At 44.0% G+C, this 23,401-nt stretch overlaps 1 pseudogene; it reads left to right on the top strand.

Moving 5' to 3' along the window:
• The first annotated feature begins 154 nt into the window (after positions 1-154).
• On the top strand, positions 155-19,837 carry LOC143929830 (olfactory receptor 1J21-like; annotated as a pseudogene).
• The last annotated feature ends 3,564 nt before the right edge of the window (positions 19,838-23,401 follow it).

The following is a 23,401-nucleotide window of genomic DNA, read 5'->3' as shown; positions in this document are numbered from 1 at the left end:
GATAGATTCAGGTTCCCAGCAAAATGGAAAGTTTTGTTTACATTGCGACACTAATGAGTGTGGGAGAGAAACGTTTAGGGCTTTTGATTTGGAAAAATGTATTTTCAGATTAGATAGAGCATGAAATAACGAGAAGTCTTTAAGAAGATTAGGAATGAAGGTAATGGGGTCTGAGAGAAAGAGCAATATATCGTCAGTATATGCTGCAACTTTATATGTTTTGTTGTTTATGTGAAGACCTTTTATATCCGGGTTTTCCCTGAGCTTACGGAGAAGGGATTCCATGGTGAGTAGGAAGATCAAGGGCGAAAGAGGACATCCCTGACGAATTCCGTTGGAAATGGAGAAGGCGTTCGACAGGCAACTGTTAATCCAGAGTTTGGCTGTGGGAGATGAATAGAGTACCATTATCATCGTAGTAAGTGTTGTGGTATGCCCACAGCCTGTAGTACTGCCTCCATGTAGTCCCAGGCCACCCGGTCGAATGCCCTCTCCACGTCAAGGGATAAGAAGAAGCCAGGGGTAGAAGTGGTGGAAAGCCAATGGTGAATGTGAAGCGCTTTAGTGGTGTTATCCCCGGCTTCCCTGCCAGGGACAAAACCAACTAGGTCTAAGTCAATTAAGCTCGGGAGGAGCAGCAAAATACAGTTTGCTAGCACTATGACATAAAGTTTCACGTCAACGTTGAGAAGTGATATAGGACGATAGTGACTAACGTGGGGTCTTTATCGGGCATCGGTATGAGGGTGATGTGTGCTTCTAGGATAACTTTATGGGCTACATTTGAGGGCGAAATATTGTTGAAGGCTTTAACCAATTGGGGGATTAGTGTGTCCGGCAAATATTTATAATAGCTGACCATTAGGCCATCAGGGCCTGGTCTTTTCCCAGGTTTTATTTGTTTCAGGGCGTTTAGGGTTTCTTCCACAGATAGCGGTGAATTTAAACCGGTGGATTCTTCACTAGTGATGGGGTCGGGCGAATATTTTTGTAAAAATGTTCGAATAGCAGTCGTGCGATCTGTCGGGGTGAACATCTGATGTGGGGCAGGAAGATTGTATAAGTTTGAGAAATAGTGGACAAATTAGTTTGCAATGTCTTCGGTCGAGGACAGTGTTGCACCCAAGGTGTCTTTAATTGTGTGGATAGTATGTTGCGCTTTCTTGACTTGAAGGGCTCTGTCTAATAGTTTACCAGATTTGTTGCCATATTCGTAGAAAACTTTTTGGGACAATGTGTAATTACGATTTACTTTTTTATGGAGTTCTCCCAAGAGTTCTTCTCTGGTTTGTGTTAATTCCGCCAAGACCTCAGCCGCTAGAGAGGCTTTGTGTTTCTTTTCCAAGGAGTGTATGCGCTTAGTTAGATCCTCAATGTGTGCTTTCCTGAGCTTATGAAGCTTGGTAGCTAGGGAGATAAATTCCCCCCTAACTACACATTTGTGAGCCGCCCAAATCGTGTCTGGTGCGGAATCTTCTGGCGAGTTACCTGTAAAGTAATTGGAAAGGCTTTGGGATATCTTCTGAACATTGTCAGGATCTGTAAGGAGGGAGTTGTCAAGGCGCCAGATGTGGGAGCGAACCACCGTGGCAGGAAGGAAAAGAGTCAAAGAGATTGGGATATGGTCTGATAAGACCATTGGTTCAATAGTGGCTCTAGTTAGAAAGGACAGGTCATTTTGGGATATGAAAAGGTAATCGAGTCGTGAATATTTGTTATGGGGCGGGGAGAAAAAAGTGAAGTATTTTTCGTTGGGATGTAGGGTCCGCCAAGAATCGTGTAGCAAGAGATCGTGGAGTTGTGATTTAATCGCATGGAGGGCCTGGTACGTCAATACGGAGAAGCCATTTGAGGTGTCTAGGGAGGGGTTTAGGGCGACATTGAAGTCTCCGCCGACAATAAGAGTACCAGATTGAAATGTGTTTAATTATTGGAGGGTATTGTGGAAGAATGTAACTTGATGTGAGTTGGGTGCATAAATGTTGGCAATAGTGATGGGCCTGTTGTAAAGCGTGCCTTTAAGAAAGAGGAATCTGCCTTGTGTGTCTTTCTGAGTTTCGGTAATTTGGATTGGGCAGTGTCGGAAAATTAGGATAGATACTCCTTTGGATTTGACATCTGCATTGGGTGCATGGTAGACTGTTGGAAAATGTTTGTTATGTAATTTCGGGACGGTGTCAGTTCTGAAGTGGGTTTGTAGTGGAGTGGGTTTGCAGGTCCACATGCATCCGGAAGTAGGGTTCCTGAGAGTGGAATATGGTCCCACCGTATCAGTCAGCTGTAGAAGGGAGATGCACCGGACAACATTGCACTTCCGGGTTGGCGTACTTTTAGGCTGCCACTGACGCCTTCCTGCGGAAGGGGGGAAACCAGTCTCAGGGCATTGTGGGGATTGTAATATGGGCCATTAGGAGCCGTAGCCATAGAGGGGGCTGTCAAAAGTCCCAGTCGCTGTAGCTTTGAAGCTAGGCACACAATGTAGATAAGTCAGACATGTTGTAAAAACCGTGAGTGTGAACAAGTATTAAAGCCATGGGAAAGATTACCGAGCGAGGTAGCTAGTGAAAGATCTGCATTGCCGCGGCTGTGCCGTTCCACATCCTAAACATTAAGACAAACTCAGAGTCCTAAACGTGGTCAAACCAAAAACCGCTAAACAGGGCATGTGTGTCTTGTTACAACTGCCAGTTACCTGGGAATGTAATCAGCGGTCTCTTCTAGCTCTCCGGGAACTGGGCGGGTAGAATGGGCTACGGTTTCGGCGGGGGCCCCTGGGTGCACTGCGGCCATCAGCTGCAAATGAAGATCTGCACCGTTGTAGACTGTGGTCCTGTGCTTCCATAGGCTCAGCTGGGGGTAGATCCTTTTTCACCGCTGAACGACGGAAATCCACAAACCAGTTTGGCACCTCTACCAGCGGAATATTGAGAGTGCGAAAGAAATGTGGTAGATCTTCCGACACTTTCAGGAGCGTGGTGCGACCCAGTGCTGAGACCGAGAGGCAAAATGGGAACTTCCATTTGTAAGTAATTCCGTTGGCTCAGAGGGTATCCAGTAAGGGTCTCAAATCTCTGCGGTGCTGCAGCGTGATACTGGATAGATCCTGATAGATTTGAATCGTCGTTCCAGCATGCGTGATTTGTGGTATTCCTCTGGCTTGTTTGAGGATTTCTTCTTTAAGTTTAAAGTCTGAAATGCAGCACACTATATCTCGCAGGGGATCCGAGTCCCTCCCTTTGGGTCTCAGAGCTCGGTGAATCCTGGTCATGCCTATAGGATTCTGGGGTGGCCTTTTGAGTAAATTGTTGAAAATGCTCGTCGCTGAGTGCAGGATCTGATCCCCTTCAATTGTTTCATGTGTATGTATATCACCCGTAGTTGGAGAGTGTGTGTATCAACGTGGTGTGTTGTTTTCCATAGCTGCGATTCTTGTTTCTGCACTGCATCCTCCATCTCAACCACTCTGTCAGTCAGAGGGCGGATGTCTAAGCAAAGCTCTGATATGGCCACACATAAAGTATCTTTTATGTTGGCAGCTATGGTCTTGAGGTCCTGTATGCTGAGCTGAGGTTGTGTGGGTGGTAGGGCACGGTGCGAGCCTTCATTTTCCACAGACAGCGCAGAGGGGGATTCGCGCTGAGTTGAAGGAACCAGGGCCTGCTGGTTTGTGTTTTGGGCAGCCGCCAGGTTCCCTCTATTGGCCTGGAATAAATCGAGGATTGTGTTGTTTAAACTCCCCGAATTCCCTCGGGGGGAGCGGGACCGGGATGTTGAGGAGTTCCGCAAAGCAGTCCCCATGAAGGAGCGAGTCTGAGCAGGTCGTAAGGCAGCGGGAGCTCAGGATCTAAGCGTCAATCTTCCAGTCCGGCCAGGCCACCTTTTGACACTTTTTTGATGACGGGTACCCATTCACATAGTGGGGGGGGGATGGGATCTGGAGGTCCCCTTGTTAAAGGGGAATTCCAGATTCTGATAAGCCCCCCACCCACAGACCCCAACAACCACAGGCCAGGGTTATTGGAAAGAGGTCCTTGTCCCCATCAACATGGGGACAAGGTGCTTTGGGGTGGGAGGGCGGAGCATGTGGGCATGTGGCCTAGTATGTTTGGGGGGGGGCACGGCATTCTTTAGCTTTACATACATTGTCAGTGGGGAAGCCCACTAACAGATGATGAGTAATGATTGTTAAGGACGATTGTTCGTTAGACCAATCCAAATTCGAATTGTTCTGAAAAGTCGGAATTCTTTAGAAAATTAATAAGTGAAACTAATTTTAATGAAAAGGAAACTAAATTTAACGAAAACAAAATGAAACCAAGCTAATTCCGAAACCAAATTAAACAATTTCCACAACAAAACAAAAATTAGTAACATAATGAATCATGTGTAAGGCAAAGTCTACAGGTTTGGAAATACCAGTTTGTAAATGGATAAAAAACTGGCTAAAAGACAGAATTCAGAGAGTAGTGGTTAATGATTCTTACTCTGAATGGTCTAAGGTTATCAGTGGTGTACCCCAAGGTTCAGTGCTGGGACCCTTACTTTTTAATATCTTTATAAATTATATTGGGTCTGGGATCAAAAGTAAAATTTCCGTCTTTGCAGATGACACCAAGCTATGCAGTGGAATAACCTCCTTACAGGATGTCTCCAATTTACAAGCCGACCTCAATGCTCTGTCTAATTGGGCAACCATGTGGCAGATGAGGTTTAATGTTGAGAAATGTAAAGTTATGTACTTGGGGGCTAAGAATATGCATGCATCATACTGTACATACTAGGGGGAGTACAACTGGGGGAATCCATAGTGGAGAAGGATCTGGGGGTTTTGGTAGATCATATGCTCAATAATAGCATGCAATGCAAAGCTGCGGTTTCCAAACCGAGCAAAGTCCTTTCCTGTATTAAGAGAGGTATGGACTCCAGAGAGAGAGATACCATTTTGCCCCCCTGTACAGATCATTAGTAAGACCTCATCTGGAATATGCAGTTCAGTTTTGGGCACCAGTTCTCAAAAAGGATATCGGGGAACTGGAGAAAGTGCAGAGAAGGGCAACCAAACTGATAAGAGGCATGGAGGAACTCAGCTATGAGGAAAGATTAGAGGAACTGAATTTATTCACTCTTGGTAAGAGGAGATTAAGGGGGGATTTGAGCAACATACAAATATATAAGGGGTCCATATAGTGAACTTGGTGTCGAGTTATTCACTTTACAGTCAACAAAGAGGACAAGGGGGCACTCTTTACGTCTAGAGGAAAAGAGATTTCATCTCCAAATAGGAAAAGGTTTCTTCGCAGTAAAATGTAGAATAGACTCCCTGCGGAGGTGCAGAGGTGGTTCTGGCCAGCTCAGTGGATTGCTTTAAGAAGGGCCTGGATTATTTCCTAAGTATACATAATATAACTGGGTACTAACATTTATAGGTAAAGTTGATCCGGGGAAAATGCGATTGCATTCTCAGGGGATCAGGAAGGAATTTTTTCCCCTGCTTTAGCGAATTGGATCATGCTCTGCTGTTTTTTTTTGCCTTCCTCTGGATCAACTGTGGGCATGGGATTGGGTATATGGTCTGGTATGATATGATTATATATATATATATATATATATATATATATATATATATATTGTAAGGGATCTTCCCGGGGTAGGGTGTGTTTGGACACAGTTCACAGCAGACTTGGAATTTATAAAGCAGATCTTGGCGTTTATTCGTGGTACAAACAGTCCAGCAAACAAAATATACAGCAACACCGTGCTTTCTAAGTACAACAAAAATAAAAGTCCTAGCCCGGCTGGGCGCTTACTAACAGGTTCTTCTCACCTATCTGACACTTACAAACACAGCGTCTTTCGCCTGGATATCGCAGGGTGAGTTTTAGCTCCAGCAGTGGCTGTGCTTGCAGCTTCCTTCAACACACAGATCGTTCATTCCCTGGCTGAGAGCGATCACCTGCAGACTCTGCAGAGCCTTTAGCTTCCCAGGCTAATTAGGATCAAAGCTCACCTAATCCCAAACCCAGAACTGGATCGGGGGATGTGGAATGACAGGTCCCTCTACCAAACCTACCTGCCATTCCATATAAACCCAGGCCCGGCAAAATTAAATAACAACTCAGCAGCATATCGCTGCTGAGAAACTGATCCATCCTGGATTTACCATCTCACACTGTGTAGCAACCTAGGTGAGATGTACACCCCCTCGATCACTTCTCCAGTGACATGTCTACATATCCCCCCCCTCTTTTTCAGACCGGAGGGCTGAGCCTTTTGTCCCCACAGACAACTTACCCTTGACAATGCGTCAGCATTTGCCTGTAATTTCCCTGGCCTGTGTTCCACAGTGAAATTAAAGTTTTGTAGGGAGAGAAACCATCTAGTCACTCTTGCATTTCTCTCCTTGTTTAACTTCATCCATGTTAGGGGGGCATGGTCTGTCACCAACTTGAATTTCCTGCCTAGCAAGTAATACTTTAACGATTCTAGGGCCCACTTCACTGCCAAACATTCTCGCTCCACAATGGCATAATTTTTCTCGGCCGGGGTTAGTTTTCTACTCAAGTACGTCACCGGATGCTCCTCACCATTCACTACTTGTGAGAGTACTGCACCTAAGCCTGTGTTAGAGGCATCTGTCTGGACCAGAAATTCTCGCCTGAAATCGGGGGTAACTAAGACAGGTGGTTGGCACAAGGCAGACTTAAGGCTTTGGAAAGCCTTCTCGGCCTCTGGGGTCCACGTGACCATTGCTGTCTTTCCGCCCTTTGTCAAGTCAGTTAGTGGAGCAGCAACTGAGGCAAATTTCGGCACAAATCTACGGTAATACCCCGTAATACCCAGGAAAGCTCTAACCTGTTTCTTTGTCAGGGGTCTAGGCCAATTCTGTATTGCCTCAATTTTATTTAGCTGTGGCTTAATCAACCCTCTCCCAATAATGTAGCCTAGATATTTGGCCTCTTCTAGGGCTAGAGCACACTTCTCGGCATTTATGGTCAACCCCGCATCACTTATGGCATCCAACACGGCCTGTACCTTACAGAGGTGACTTTCCCAATCAGGGCTAAAAATGACCACATCATCGAGGTAGGCAGCTGAGTAATCACGATGTGGTCGCAGAATCAAGTCCATCAACCTCTGGAAAGTTGCAGGCGCTCCATGTAACCCGAATGGCATCACTACATACTGGAATAGCCCATCAGGGGTGGAGAATGCAGTTTTCTCTTTAGCCTCACCAGAAAGTGGAATCTGCCAGTAGCCCTTTGTGAGATCGAGGGTGGTTATGTACCTGGCGTTACCCAACTTCTCAATCAACTCATCTACCCTGGGCATAGGATACGCATCGAACTTGGAGATCTCATTCAACTTTCTGAAATCGTTACAGAACCTCCAAGTTCCATTGGGCTTTGGGATTAGCACAATTGGGCTGGACCATTCACTCTGTGACACCTCAATTACCCCCAGAGCAAGCATACGTTTTACCTCGGCAGATACGGCTTCCCTACGTGCCTCGGGTATCCTATAGGGCTTAAGGTTTACTCTGCTTCTAGGCTCAGTTTCAATGTGATGATGGATGAGGTGTGTACGCCCTGGGAGGTCAGAGAACTTGTTTTTGTTTTTCTGTAAAAATTCCTGAGCCTCCTGTTTCTGTGACACTGATAGAGTATCACCTACCTTGACTGGAGGGATTGGTGGTGACAAATTATTAACAGTATTTGTCGCCACCAAGGATTCCCTGTCTTTCCAGGGCTTGATCAAGTTTATGTGATAAACTTGGAAAGGCTTCCTTCTACCTGGTTGGTGCACCTTGTAGTTCACCTCACTGACCTTTTCAACAATTTCATAGGGACCTTGCCACTTCGCCAAGAATTTACTCTCAACAGTGGGGACTAGTATAAGGACCCTATCGCCTGGGTTGAATGTCCTGATTCTTGCGGACCGGTTGTAAATTCTACTTTGGGCCTCTTGAGCCCTCTGGAGGTGTTCCCTTACCAGGGGCATTACAGTGGCTATACGGTCCTGCATTTGTGCTACATGCTCAATAACACTCTTGTATGGGGTGGACTCATTCTCCCATGTCTCTTTTGCAATGTCTAGTAGACCCCTAGGGTGATGACCATAGACCAACTCGAATGGTGAGAACCCTGTGGACGCTTGGGGCACCTCCCTAATAGCAAACATGAGGTAGGGTAATAAATGATCCCAGTCACGACCATCTTTTGCCACCACTTTCTTCAACATATGTTTCAAAGTTTTATTAAATCTCTCCACCAATCCGTCCGTCTGGGGGTGGTATACAGAGGTACGGATGTGTGAGATTTTAAATAGTCTGCATAATTCCTTCATTACTTTCGACATAAATGGCGTACCTTGGTCAGTTAGGATTTCTTTGGGGATCCCAGTCCTAGAGAACATATAAAACAACTCACGTGCAATTGTTTTAGATGCAGTGTTTCTTAAGGGTACAGCCTCAGGATAGCGGGTCGCATAATCCAGGACTACCAAAATATACTGGTGTCCTCTAGCTGACTTTACAATGGGACCCACTAAATCCATGGCAATACGCTCAAAAGGCACCTCTATAATAGGGAGCGAAACCAAAGGACTGCGAAAATGTGACACTGGGGCACTAACCTGACATGTGGGGCACGACTCACAGTATTTTTTAATGTCATCATATATGGCCGGCCAAAAAAACCTCTGGAGAACCCTCTCTCGCGTTTTGTCAGTCCCCAAGTGTCCCCCAAGAACATGGTTATGTGCCATGTCAAGCACCTGACGCCGGTACGGCTTAGGTACCAGAAGCTGTTCCACAATCTCATCCTTAATCTTATTGACTCTATAGAAAAGATCATTAGTCACCGAAAAATGTGGAAATCTTTTTTCAGCATCTGGTTCCTGAGGTACCCCATTCATAACAGCAACCTGCTCTCTCGCATTTTTGAGAGTGGGGTCCTGTAATTGTGCAGCCCCAAAATTATCGCTAGACACCTCTAAGTCTAGTATATTTTGCTCAGTGGGAGGAGCCTCCTCCTCCCCAGCCAGGACCTGCAAAGGAAAACAATCATTTTCATCCTGTACACTTTTATCATTCACAGTGGACAAGGCAACCACCTTAGAGGTATCCTCACTCCTTTTGGGGATTTTTCTTTTTTCCCAGAGAGCCCAGAATAAAGGAAAATCGCGCCCCAATATTACATTATGCATGAGGTTTTTAACCACACCCACTTCATATTGTACTGTGCCTTGTTCAGTCCCGACTTTAGCCAGCACTATAGGGTACACTTGTGTATCACCATGTATACACACAACGCTCATATGCTTTTTAGACTCTAAGTCCCCAGTCACCAGGCTAGCATGCACCAAGGTTACAAGGCTTCCTGAGTCCATTAACGCTTTAACAGGAAAGTCATTGATTGTGATGTTGCAGATTTGCGGTTCAGTCTCTAGTCCAGGAACTGCAGCACAAGATGGTTCCGCAAATAGCGACTGACGCCGGCTAGCGTCACATTCCATGGGTTCAGAGGTAAGAGGGCAATGGGCCGACACGTGTCCCGCCTCATGGCATCTCCAACACTGGATAGGGCCTGGTCTCTTTGGCAAGGAGTCCTTTTCAGAGCCCCTTAGCCACCCGGGACCATCACCAGTCTTTTGTCCCTGAGACACCACTTGAGCCCTTTTCCCTCCATCAGCACCCCTCCACACTCCCCCAATAGATGGAAGTCTCTTACCAGCTGACGGCACAGATCTGGCGCTCCGGGGAGGTGAAGATGCTGCAGGAACATCACGGAGGTAGTCCTCAGTCGCCTGGAACCTCTCCACAAGGTTGACAAGTTCGTTTGCATTCTTAGGATCACCTTGTCCCACCCAGCGTTGCAGGTCAGTAGGAAGCGCTCGGAGGTAGCGATCCATCACGACCTTCTCTAGGATTTGTGCAGGAGTAGAAGTGTCTGGCTCCAACCACTTTCTTGCCAAATGGATTAGGTCATACATCTGGGACCTCGCTGATTTGTCCAGACTGTAGCTCCAGTTGCGTACCCTCTGGGCACGGACTGCAGTAGTAACTCCTAGTCGGGCAAGTATCTCCTCTTTTAGCCGAGTATAGTCCTTAACCTCTTGCTCACTGAGGTCATAGTAGGCCTTTTGGGGTTCACCTGTTAAATAGGGCGCAATTACCTCTGCCCACTCAGCGGCTGGTAACTTCTCTCGCTCAGCCACGCGCTCAAATACTGTTAGAAAGGCCTCAACATCGTCCTCAGCAGTCATCTTTTGCAGCGCTTTCTGCACAGTCCTTCTCCCAAAAAAAATCTCTGGAGCGGCTCCCATCACTGTGGGGGGATTAGCAACCACAGGCGCCTCTCGAATTGCTATCAGGTGCTCGATAAGTTGTTGTTGTGCAGCCATGGACTGTTCATGTCGTCTATTGGCCTCTGTCTGAGCCTGCTGTTGTTGCAAACTCACTTGCATAAACTGCTTCAGCATCTCCTCCATGTTGCTGGACTGTTCTTGGAGTGTAGTTGCAGCTTTCACCCAGGACATCAGCAGCTGTAGCCAAGTCTGTCCACACCGTTGCCCCTAGCAACCGTGTTGCCCGCTACCTCCACCAATTGTAAGGGATCTTCCCGGGGTAGGGTGTGTTTGGACACAGTTCACAGCAGACTTGGAATTTATAAAGCAGATCTTGGCGTTTATTCGTGGTACAAACAGTCCAGCAAACAAAATATACAGCAACACCGTGCTTTCTAAGTACAACAAAAATAAAAGTCCTAGCCCGGCTGGGCGCTTACTAACAGGTTCTTCTCACCTATCTGACACTTACAAACACAGCGTCTTTCGCCTGGATATCGCAGGGTGAGTTTTAGCTCCAGCAGTGGCAGTGCTTGCAGCTTCCTTCAACACACAGATCGTTCATTCCCTGGCTGAGAGCGATCACCTGCAGACTCTGCAGAGCCTTTAGCTTCCCAGGCTAATTAGGATCAAAGCTCACCTAATCCCAAACCCAGAACTGGATCGGGGGATGTGGAATGACAGGTCCCTCTACCAAACCTACCTGCCATTCCATATAAACCCAGGCCCGGCAAAATTAAATAACAACTCAGCAGCATATCGCTGCTGAGAAACTGATCCATCCTGGATTTACCATCTCACACTGTGTAGCAACCTAGGTGAGATGTACACCCCCTCGATCACTTCTCCAGTGACATGTCTACAATATATATATATATATATATATATATATATATTTTTTTTTTTTGTGGTTGAACTGGATGGACTTGTGTCTTTTTTCAACGTGACTAACTATGTAACTATGTAACTATTCTAAACAAAATTAAAACACATTTTTCCGTTCTGCACATTTCTAGTTATTTAGATGATAAGCTGTAAGGATGAGCCAAAAAAAAACCATGTTAAAGTCTATGACACACGAACATAGAAAATCAAAAGTCAATGCAAAAAAAGTTTTAAAAATGGACGTTTTCCCGGTAGCAGTGATTTTAAGAATGCTTAAAGTGAAACAATAAAAAAATGAAATATTGCTTTAAATATCATGCTGGGGGGTGTCTATAGAATGCCTGTAAAGTGGCTCAGTTTTCCAGTATTTAGAACAGTACCACAGCAAAATGACATTTCTAAAGGGAAAAAGTCATTTAAAATTGATCGCGGCTGTAATGAATTGTCGGGACTTGGCAATATAGATAAAACTCATTTAAAAAAAGAGCTTGGGTTGCCCTCCCCCGGCCCCTGCCAGTCCATTACCAGGCCCTTTGGGTCGGGTATGAATATTAAGGGGAACACTGAACCAAAATGTAAAAAAAAATTGCGTGGGAGTCCCCCCAAAATCCATACCAGGTCCTTCAGGTGTGGTATGGATATTAAGGGGAACCCTGTGCCAAATTTAAAAAAAATTGTGGAGGTCTCCCCAAAATCCATACCTGAAGCATCTGGTATGGATTTTAAGAGGAACCCTGTACCAAAATAAAAACAAAATGGTGTAGGGGCCCCCACAAACTTCATACCAGACCCTTATCCAAGCACGCAACCTGGCAGGCCGCAGGAAAAGAAGGGGGACAAAAGAACATGGGAAGGATGCTTTGAAGTAGCCCCCCAAAGCATCTTGTCGTCATGTTTATAGGGAGAAGGGTCTCATCCCCACAACCATTGCCCAGGATCTGCAGGTGGGGGGCTTATTGGAAAATAGAACCCCCAGATCCTGCCCCCCCCCATGTGAATTGGTAACAGGTAAATTGTACCTCTGCCAATTCACAAAAAAGTGTCAAAAATAGTAAAAATTACAATAGACACTTTGGGACATGTCCTTTATTAAAAAATTAAAAATAAAAATGTCCCACGATGTAGATCCATCTCATGCCACCCAATGGACCAAAAAAAGAAAAAAAAAGCAGCAACAGCTCTGTCTTCATGGGAGACTCTTGCCGAGCAATGCTTCTTATCGATGACAGCTGTTATATAGCTGAGGGCGGGGGCCACTCGGTGATGTAAATGTGAGACCCCGCCCCCTGTGACATCAGAGTAAGGCGGAGTCACTGTTCACGTCACAGAGTGTCCCCACCCTCAGCTATATAACAGCTGTCAAAGCGAGAAGCATGCAGTGTGCGGGAGCCTCTTATGGTGGCTGAGCTGTTGCGGCTTTTACAATTTTTGACACTATTTTTTGTGAATTGGCGGGGTTACAATGTACCCGTTACCAATTCACATGGGGGGGCTGGGATATGGGCATCCCCTTGTTAAAGGGGGCTTCCAGATTCTGATAAGCCCCCCCGCCCACAGACCCCCACAACCACCGGGCAAGGGTTGTGGTGATGAGGCCCTTGACCCCATCAACATGGGGACAAGGTGCTTTGGGGGGCTCCCCATGTTGAGGTCATGTTGCCTGGTATGGTTCAGGAGGGGGGATGCTCTCTTATCACCCCCTCCTTTCTTGTGGCCTGCCAGGTTGCGTGCTTGGATAAGAGTCTGGTATGGATTTTGGGGGGACCCCTAAGACACCCCCCTGGCATGATATTTAAAGGAATATTTAATTTTTATTGTTTCACTTTAAGCATTAATAAGATCACTGCTCCTGAAAAAATGGCAGTTTTTAAAACTCTTTTTGCATTGATATATGTCCCATGGGGCAGGACCTGAGTCCCCAAACACTTTTTATGACAATAACTTGCATATAAGCTTTCGTTTTTCATGTTAGTGTCCCATAGACTTTAACGGTGTTCCGCGGCTTTCACATTTGCAGCGAACACCGCATAATTTTCATTGTTCGGCAAACAGGCGAACACCTGATTTTCGAGTCGAACTTACATTTGATTAAAACATCGGGCACATTCCTAGTGAGCTGTATTGGATTTCCGCCAGACATATAGTTTGGTGTTGAGGCCACATAATTACATTTTAGTCTCATCTGACCATAATGCCTTTTTCCATGTAGACTCAGAATCTTCAAGGTATGTTTACGGTGGTCAGATGAGACTAAAATTTTATTTTTTGGCCTCAATACCAAATGTCATGCAAGAAGAAGGGGTCCTGTGTGACTCCAAAATGTCGCACTACACCGTTTGTAATTAGGAATAAGCCCAATGTTCGCCGAACAGCAAACAATACGAGGTGTTCGCTGCAAATTCAAAAGGTGCCGGAAGATCATTAAAGTCTATGGGACACTAACATGAAAAATCAAAAGTGCTCATTTTAAAGGCTTACATCCGAGTTATTGGCATAAAAAGTGTTTGGTGACCCGGGTCCTGCTCCAGGGGACATGTATCAATGCCGTTTTTTTGGGAGCAGTGATTTTTTTTAATGCTTAAAGTGAAACAATAAAAATGAAATATTCCTTTAAATATTGTACCTGGGGGGTGTCTATAGTATACCTGTAAAGTGGTGCATTTTTTCCGTGTTTAGAAATGTCATCTTGCTGTGGTACCATTCTAAAGGAAAAATTGTAATTTAAAACTGATCACGGCTGTAATGAATTGTCGAGTCTCGGCAATATAGATAAAACTCATTGAAAAAAAGAGCATGGGATCCCCCAGTTCATTACCAGGCCCTTCAGGTCTGATATGGAAATTAAAGTGAACCCTGTGCCATTTTTTTTTTTAAATGGCGTAAGGGTCCCCTCCAAAATCCATACCAGACCCCTCAGGACTGGTATGATTTTGAAAAGGGAACCCGGGCCAAAATAAAAAAAAAAGAAAGAAAAATGGTGTAGGGGTCCCCTCAAAATCCATACCAGATCCTTATCTGAGCATGCAACCTGGCAGGCCACAGGAAAAGATTGGGAAACGAGAGAACATCCCCCCCTCCTAAACTGTACCAGGCCACATGCCCTCCCCATGTTGATAGGGATAAGAGCCTCATTCCCACAACCATTGCTCTGTGGTTGTGGAGGGGGGTTATCAAAATCTGGAAGCTCCCTTTAACAAGGGCACCCCCAGATCTCGACCTCCCCCCCTGTGTGAATTGGTAATGGGGTACATTGTACCCCTACCATTTCACAAAAAAAGTGTCAGCTTGGGACAAGTCCTTTATTAAAAAAAAAAAAAAAAAGTCCCGTGATGCAAATTCACGCCACCTGACGGAGCAAAAAAAAGAAAAAAACGCTGCAACTGTTCCACCTCCGTGGGAGGCTCCCGCTGACTGACATTTCTTCTCTGTGAGAGTTCTTATATAGCTGAAGGTGGGGCCACCTGGTGACTTAAACGAGTGACCCCACCACCCTCTGATGCCACAGGGGCCTCCCCATGTCTTCACCACCCTCAGCTATATAAGAACTGTCAGAGAAGAAGCGCCAGTCGGCGGGAGCCTCCCATGGAGGCGAAACGGTTGTAGCATTTTTCTTTTTTTTCTTTTTTGGTCTGTCGGGCGGCGTGAATTTACATTGCGGGACATTTTTATTTTTTATTTTTTAATAAAGGACTCGCCCCAAAGTGACTCTTGTCCTTTTTTACCACTTTTGACACATTTTTTGTGAAATGGTAGGGGTATAATATACCCCATTATCAATTCATACGGGGGAGGCCGGGATCTGGAGATCCTCTTGTTACAGGTGGCTTGATAAGCCCCCACCCGCATACCCCCACAACCACCGGGCAAAGGTTGTGGGGATGAGGACTTGTCCTTATCAAAATGGGGACAAGGTGCTTTGGGGGTCAGACCCCAAAGCACCCTCCCCATGTTAAGGGCATGTGGCCTGGTATGGTTTAGGAGGGGGCGCTCTCTCATCCCCCACTCTTTTCCTGCGGCCTGCCAGGTTGCATGCTACGATAAGGGTCTGGTATGGATTTTGGGGTGACCCCTACGCCATTTTTTAAAACATTTTGGTGCATGGTTCCCCTTAAAATACATACCAGTCCTGAAGGGCCTGGTATGGATTTCAGGGGGACCCCCACGCAATTTTTTTAAAATTTTGGTTCGGGGTTCCCCTTAATATTCATATCAGACCCAGAGGGCCTGGTAATGGACTGGGGGTATCCCATGCTCTTTTTTTTCAATGAATTTTATCTATATTGCTGAGACAGAACAATTCATTTCAGCCGTGATCAGTTTTAAATGACAATTTTTTCCTTTCTAAATGTCATTTTGCTGTGGTACTGTTCTAAACACGGGAAAAATGTGTCGCCTTACAGGCATACTATAGACACTCCCCAGGTATGATATTTAAAGGAATATTTCAATTTTACTGTTTCACTTTAACCATTAAAAAGATCACTGCTCCTGAAAAAACTTCAGTTTTCTAAAAAATGTTTTTGCATTGATACATGTCCCCTGGGGCAGGACCCAGGTCCTCAAACACTTTTTATGGCAATAACTTGCATATAAGCCTTTAAAATGAGCACTTTTGATTTTTCATGTCCGTGTCCCATAGACTTTAAAGAGGGAGTAAACCTGCAAGGGAAAAGGCATAATGAGCTGGTATGCACCGCATACCAGCTCATTATGAAATACTTACCTTAGAACGAGGCGCCAGCATCTCACTTGGTCCACGCCAAGGGAGCTGACATGTTCCATTGGCGTATCTTCTGGGTATCGCGGCTCCAGCGCTGTGAGTGGCCGGAGCTGCAATGTCATCACGCTCGTGCATGCATGTGGTAGTTTTCTTCCCAGCAAGGTCTGCCATCTGCCGGACTTTCAGCCGAGAATCCCCTATTGTGAGGGGAATATTGGTCACAGCAATCATGTGGTGCAAGGTCAAGCACCACAAAGGGGAGGCCATTTTAAAATGCCCTCCTGCCCTCAAGGAGCAGCAATTCAGTTGTTTATGTATGACAGCCACAACGCAACTGGTTACATAAATGAAAAAATAAAATCCATTTTTATTTATTTCCATGCAAGGAAGAGGAATGCTTAAACATTACAGAAAATATGTTCCACATTTCAGCTTTTCCCATCTCTGAAACTGGATAATGTCTATTTTCACTGCAGTTTTATTGATGTATCTGATGGCTGTCCTTGGAAACACGACCATTGCTGTATTGGTGCGTCTGGTTCCTCAGCTCCATACTCCAATGTATTTCTTCTTGAGTAATCTTGATATTAGTGATGTTATATATGTTTCAGTTGCTCTTCCAAAACTTCCATACTCCTAACACATGACCATTGGATGTCTTTCTCTCCCTGCATGACTCAGGTGTACTTCTTCCCATTGTCAGCTGCTTGTGGTATACTTCTACTGACCTCCATGTCCTATGACCGATACGTAGCAATCTGTAAACCATTACAATATTCCTTACTCATGAGTAGGGATGAGCTTCGTGTTCGAGTCGAACGTACGTTCGACTCGAACATTGGCTGTTCGTCCGTTCGGCGAAATCCGAACACTTGGTCCGTTCGCGTCAAAATTCGTGTGCCGCTCATGGCCCACAATGCACTGCGATGGCGCAGTGCATTGCTGGCTCATGATTGGCCAAGCATGCACTGTGACCCCGCATGCTTGGCCAATCGCAGCGCCAGCAGCGAGGAGAGCCATGATTGGCCACAGGCAGGATGCCTGTGGCCAATCATAGCTCAGGCTGTGTAGTGCACGCCCCACACTATATAAGGCCGCCATTGAGGCGGCCTCGTGTAGTGTGTTGGCATCTGAAGCAGTGGGTGTTCTGTGTACCTTCAACACAGTACACATCGATCGTTTTTGGCTGATTTCCTATCTTGCTGTTGTGTAGTGGTTATTGTCTGTGCCCTGACCGCAGTATACACCACTATATTTACCTCACCTATATAGCTAGTGATCTATCTTTAATAATAGAGCTTGCAGTCAGTAGTGTTAGGAGATAGTGCGTGCTGTCTGCGTGCTCTGTACCCAGTACATACCGCTATAATCCACCTACATAGCTGTTCTCTATTTGAGCCCAATTGCCATCTGCAGGAGTTATTGGAAGTTGTGTGTGCCTCCAGCACAGCACAGTATACATCTGTATATACCCCTTTATCTCTGCTGTTTTCTGGTTATTGTCTGCGTGCCCTGACCGCAGTATACACCGCGATATTCACCTCACCTATATAGCTAGTGATCTATCTTTAATAATAGAGCTTGCAGTCAGTAGTGTTAGGAGATAGTGCGTGCTGTCTGCGTGCTCTGTACCCAGTACATACCGCTATATCCACCTACATAGCTGTTCTCTATTTGAGCCCAATTGCCATCTGCAGGAGTTATTGGAAGTTGTGTGTGCCTCCAGCACAGCACAGTATACATCTGTATATACCCCTTTATCTCTGCTGTTCTCTGGTTATTGTCTGCTTGCCCTGAACGCAGTATACACCGCGATATTCACCTCACCTATATAGCTAGTGATCTATCTTTAATAATAGAGCTTGCAGTCAGTAGTGTTAGGAGATATACCCCTTTATCTCTGGTGTTCTATAAAAAAGGCATCTGCAGGAGTTAGTGGGTGTTGTGTGCCTCCAGCACAATATAAACTACCCAACTGCTGTTTTACCCAACTCCCTTCAGGCCATTACCGTGTCTGGAAGGCCAGCAAGGACCAATTTTTCTGCCCCTGTTTAACAGGGGCGTTTAAGTAAAATTTTTGATGCAATGCTTTGCAGCAGGGCTAATTCCTGCAATAAAACTAGAGTATATGGCAGAGGTTGCAGTGTGGTGGCACCAGCACCAGTGCCTAAGGCCCAATTTTTCTGCCCCTGTTTAACAGGGACATGTAATTACAATTCTTGATATAATATTTCGTAGGAGGGCCCCTTCCTGTGCCCACCCAGAGTAACGGTGAGGACTTATAGTGTTGTGGCACCAGCACCACAACCACCAAAGGTCAATTTTTCTACCACTGTTCAACAATGGCATGTAATTACAATTCTTGATATAATCGTTCACAGCAGGGCGCTCCAGCGCCCACCAAGAGTCACTTTGAGGGCTTACAATGTTGTGGCAAAACCAACACCTTGTTCCGCCATTTCTGCAGAGCATATAGGGCAGGCCCCTACTTTCAAACATCCAACTTACAAACATCTCCTACTTGCAAACGGAAGGAGACAGCAGCAAGTGAGATGAAAAAAGATGGACGACAAAACAAATTATACAGGGGTGATAACCCTTCCCTATGTTTTCCAAAAAGCTTAAAAATAGTTTTTTGGACTGGAGCTACACTTTAAAAATGTACCAGTTGAAAATTACAAACAGATTCAACTTAACATAACAAACCTACACAGTCCCTGTCTTGTTTGCACCGCCTGTATACTGCTGTTCTGAGTATATAGGGCCTGGGGGCCACACGCATTTCCTTTTTTTAATATGGGTACAGGGTTCCCCTTAATATGCGTACAAGACCCAAATAGGCTGGTAATGGGCAGGGAGGGCTACCCATGCCATTTTTCTCAATGATTTTCAACCATATTGCAGGAACCAGATATAACATTAAAACCGCAAGCAGTTTTAAATGGTGTTATTTCCGTTTAATGTCATTTTGTGCAGGGACTGTTCTAAACACGGGAAACACGTGGCACTTCACAGGCATCCTACAGACACCCCCCAGGCACCATATTTACAGGAATATTTCACTCTTTTTTTTCACTTTAATCGTCATTAAAATCAGTGCTCCCGCCAAAACGGCCGTTTTTAAAAACATTTTAGGCATTGACCCATGTCCCCTGGGGCATGAGCCAGGTCCCCAAACCCTTTTTAGGACAGCATCTTGCATATTAGCCGTTAAAATTAGCACTTTTCATTTCGAACGTTCTAGTCCCATAGACTTCAATGGGGTTCTAACGTTCGTAACGAACGTGGGGTCCGTTCGAAAGTTCTGGTACGAACCGAACCGGGGGGTGTTCGGCTCATCCCTACTCATGAGTAAAGATGTATGCCTTTCATTGGCTCTAACCCCTTGGCTTATATCTGTGACTAATGCAGCAGCCCATGTGTTAACCACATCTCTATTATCCTACTGTCAAACACAAAATGTTGACCATTTCTTTTGTGAACTGAAAGAACTGTATGCAATAACCTCTAGTGATGCTACAAGCAGAAACATATTTATGTTATGTGAGGATGCACTGTTGCTATTTTTTCCTTTTTTGCTTATTATGACCTCCTATGTATTCATCATCTCCACCATACTGAAAATTCATTCCTCAAAGGGACGACTGAAAGCTTATTCCAGTTGTACCTCCCATCTCACTACGGTAATATTATTCTATGGCCCAATCATTATATTGTATGGCAAACCACAATCTGAAGGTTCCAAGGAACTGGACAAGTTGCTGACCTTGCTTTTATACAGCTGTGGTTCCAATGCTCAACCCATTTGTCTACACTTTAAGGAACCAAGATGTTTTGAATGCTATACAAAATATAAAGAGGAAGAGGAACATGGATTTCCTCAAATAATATATTTCAAAAGGTAATAAATGTATCTTATTAGAGCCAATCTAAGTCTTTTACAACTTTAGCTGTTGGCGGAAGGATGGACCTCTGAGGAGGAGAGCTCCCCCTTGGACCTGGGGAAGAGATTGGAGGCTTGTTAATATCAGGACTTGGGAAATTCCTGAACTGTTTGCTATTGCCAACACTCTTTACTATTATCAATAATTGGGAATTGTGTAAATTGTTTACACAGAAGATTATACCACAATCTGAACTGTTGTAGTTTGTTAACCTCTTCAAGTAAAGTTGTAAGCAAATATACTTATTGCCTCATCATTGTCTCAGCCAAGGGAACAGTATTTAATGGATGTTGAGGGCTAAGCTACTTACTGAAGACAAGCTAATGTGTTATTTACTGTTGCAAGCCTGGTCGGCTGAGAAGCGGAAGGTGGTAAGGGGAAAGGGTATCATCCTTCTGCATTACAATTAAGCCCTCCAATAAGGGAGGAAATATCATTGTGTTGGATAACTATCAATACATTCCTATGTGTAACAAAATTCTGCAAAACCAACACTGGTATTGTCAGAATAACAGTACTTTTATTGCTAGATTCAACAATGAATTTTACCAGATTGTAGATGCCGCATACCTAAAGGGTGTGACCACTATGGACCAATGGGAATTTATTAGAACAACCTTTCCTACCGTACTCCTGTCTTTTATGCTCTACCTAAACTCAACAAGGAAACATTCACCCCTTTGTCTAATAATTTCAGGGAATGGCTCCCTTACCAAAAACCTCAGTACAAAGGTATATGACCGTATGTTGTAAGCCTTCTCACATACATACAGGATACTATCCATCTACTCCAGATCCCTAATGGGTCACATATATCTCATTTAGTTGCCATAGACATCTAGGCACATTTAATCCCACATGACAAGGGTCTGTCCTGCATAAAACGAGTCCTGTCACAGCGTAGCTCACATGATCGACTGAATTCATTTTAGAGTCACTCAAATATATTCTTCATCACAATGACTATATGTTGAATGGTTCCCACTCCCTCCAGGTATAGGGGGTGATGGGGACATGTTGTGCCCCATCCTACGCAAATCTGTACCTGGGGGAATGGGAACGTATGCTCCTATCCTCGGAGGAGCTAGCTTTATACATGGATCACATCATTCTGTGGTACAGGTATATAGATGATGTGTTTGCTGTATGGGATGATTCACTCGATTTACCAAATGAATTTATAAATGTACTGAATGTAAATTATTTCAATCTAAAATTTATTATGCTGGCCTTTTAAACATGCTAAATCAATAACAGATAATGTTGTCCAGCATAAACTCAGAAGTGAAGGGAGGGGAGATCAATGTAAATATCTGGGCATGTTCACATGTAGCCACTGCGAAACATGAAAACCAAGAAACTCCTCTGGTCAAACCTTCTCATAAGTCTGATAAATCTATTGATACCCCAAGCATAGAAGCAAAACATCAAAATTGATAATTCTTATCGCCCCTATTATTTCTGCCACAGGTAAAGTAAAGGAGTTATTTGGGTCAAACTGTGTAACATCAAAATTACTCTAATTTATACTTAATCTTACTTTAATCTCACCATCTCATCAACAGCCTAAGACTCCTTCAGCCAATGGACCCCAGACACGGCTAATTACTCGCCACGGAGAGCAGAATAAGTAAGAATATTGCCCTGTACACACGGTCGAACATTCCGATGACAAAATCCATCAATTTTGGCCCAAACTTGTGTTGCATACACACGGTCGCACAAAGTTGTTGGAAAATCCGATCGTTCAGAACGAGGTGACATACAACACGTACGACGGGACTATAAAGAGGCCAGTAGCCAATAGCTTTCATCTCGGAATTTATTCTGAGCATGCATGACACTTTGTGTGTCAGATTTGTCTACACACGATCGAAATTTAAACAATTGGATTTTGTTATCGGAAAATTTTAGATCCAGATCTCAAACTTTGTCAGAAATTCAGACGGAAAAAGTCAGAGGGAGCGCACACATGATCAGAATTTCCTACAACACAATCCGATTGCACATTTTCAGTCGGAAAGTCCAACCGTGTGTACAGGGCATTAGTTTGTTACCGTGGCCACTTATCTGCTCAACGTAAGTTTTGTGTCTCCCTTCCCGGGAGCCCACTGGACTGTATCCGAGTTGATGACACCAATCTGTTAAATCTTTAATTTAAGGGTCTTCAAACAAGACATTCAGATGAGATAGTAGATCCAGATCTTAAGATACTATAAGTAGGTGCTTTCATTCACTGCAGTGGAGAAATACAACACAGTTCTCGGCTACTATAATCGAGTAAAAGTGTTTCTGCCGTACAAACATCAAGTTTAACAATATATACGTATGAATATGCATAAGTTCTAGACGTATTATAGGTGTGATCATATAGTTGAGACCAATCAGCATTCATATCTTCTTAGTAGCAAGGGAACAGTTAAATGGGTGGTTACATCATGTGACTGATAGAAAGCGAAAGAAAATATGGGCGCCCCCATGACAGTACTGGATCATACCAGCTAGATAAGACTGTCCATTTCGTGGAGCAAAAAGGGAGTAAACTGTTGCTTCTTATCTGGTGTGAAGGTCATCATAGACTGAAGACTGTCTAAGAAGAAGCAAGAAATTATATATATATATATATATATATATATATATATATATATATATATATATATATATATATATATATATATATTACTTACCATCATCAGACCCCTATAATTCTACTCAGTGACCAATTGAAGGGGTGGCAAAGAAAAAAGTAAATCACATATCACATCATCACTTTTGGTTCTCCCCCGGGGTCAGTCCTCTACAGATATTTTTACCCCAGGACACAGGATATGGTACACCTGCAGAGGAAGAATTCCACTCATCCCAACACGAGCCGGAATCAGGCTGAGTATTGAAAGTCACATTACATCAAAATCACAATAACAACTCCAATCACAATAAAACAGCTTACAATTGGGACCTGTCTACATGTATGATAAAGAATTGTTCAATAATTCCTTTCATACTGTAGCTTCATATTCTTCAGTAGACATGTCCAGAAGGAAAAATATTGTTTTGTTTCCATTCGTTGTTTACATGAATTTGTTTATTTAAATTTGCCTAATTCATTTTCAGAATTGGTTTCATTTATTTTATATTCAAATCAATAGGAATTTTCAAATTCAAATTGATTGAAAAAGTTTTTCAATTCAAATCGTTTTTGAATTTGAAAAGTTTTCCAATTTCCAAACAGAGTTAAAAGAAAAAAGAGAAAATAAAGGAATAGAGTATAAAAAAATATGTTAAAACAGAAAAGAATATAACAGAAAATAAAAGGATAGAATATAATAGAGTAAAACAGAAGAAAGTAGGATAGGAAATAAAAGAACAGAATAGAAGGGAATATAATAGAAAAGAATTGAATAAAAATAGAATAGAATTAAATAGAAAGATTATAACCATCTTCTAAAATTTAAATAGAATAGAAAAGACTAGAATTAAAAAAAATAGAATAGAATAGAAACAAAAT

This window comes from Lithobates pipiens, unplaced genomic scaffold (genome assembly GCF_037356315.1).
Source record: "Lithobates pipiens isolate NorthernLeopardFrog02 unplaced genomic scaffold, aLitPip1_a1.2 Scaffold_25, whole genome shotgun sequence".
In the NCBI taxonomy this organism is placed as follows: Eukaryota; Metazoa; Chordata; class Amphibia; order Anura; family Ranidae; genus Lithobates; species Lithobates pipiens.
The sequence above is the reverse complement of the archived record's forward strand: the minus strand, read 5'-3'. Positions and strand labels throughout refer to the sequence as shown.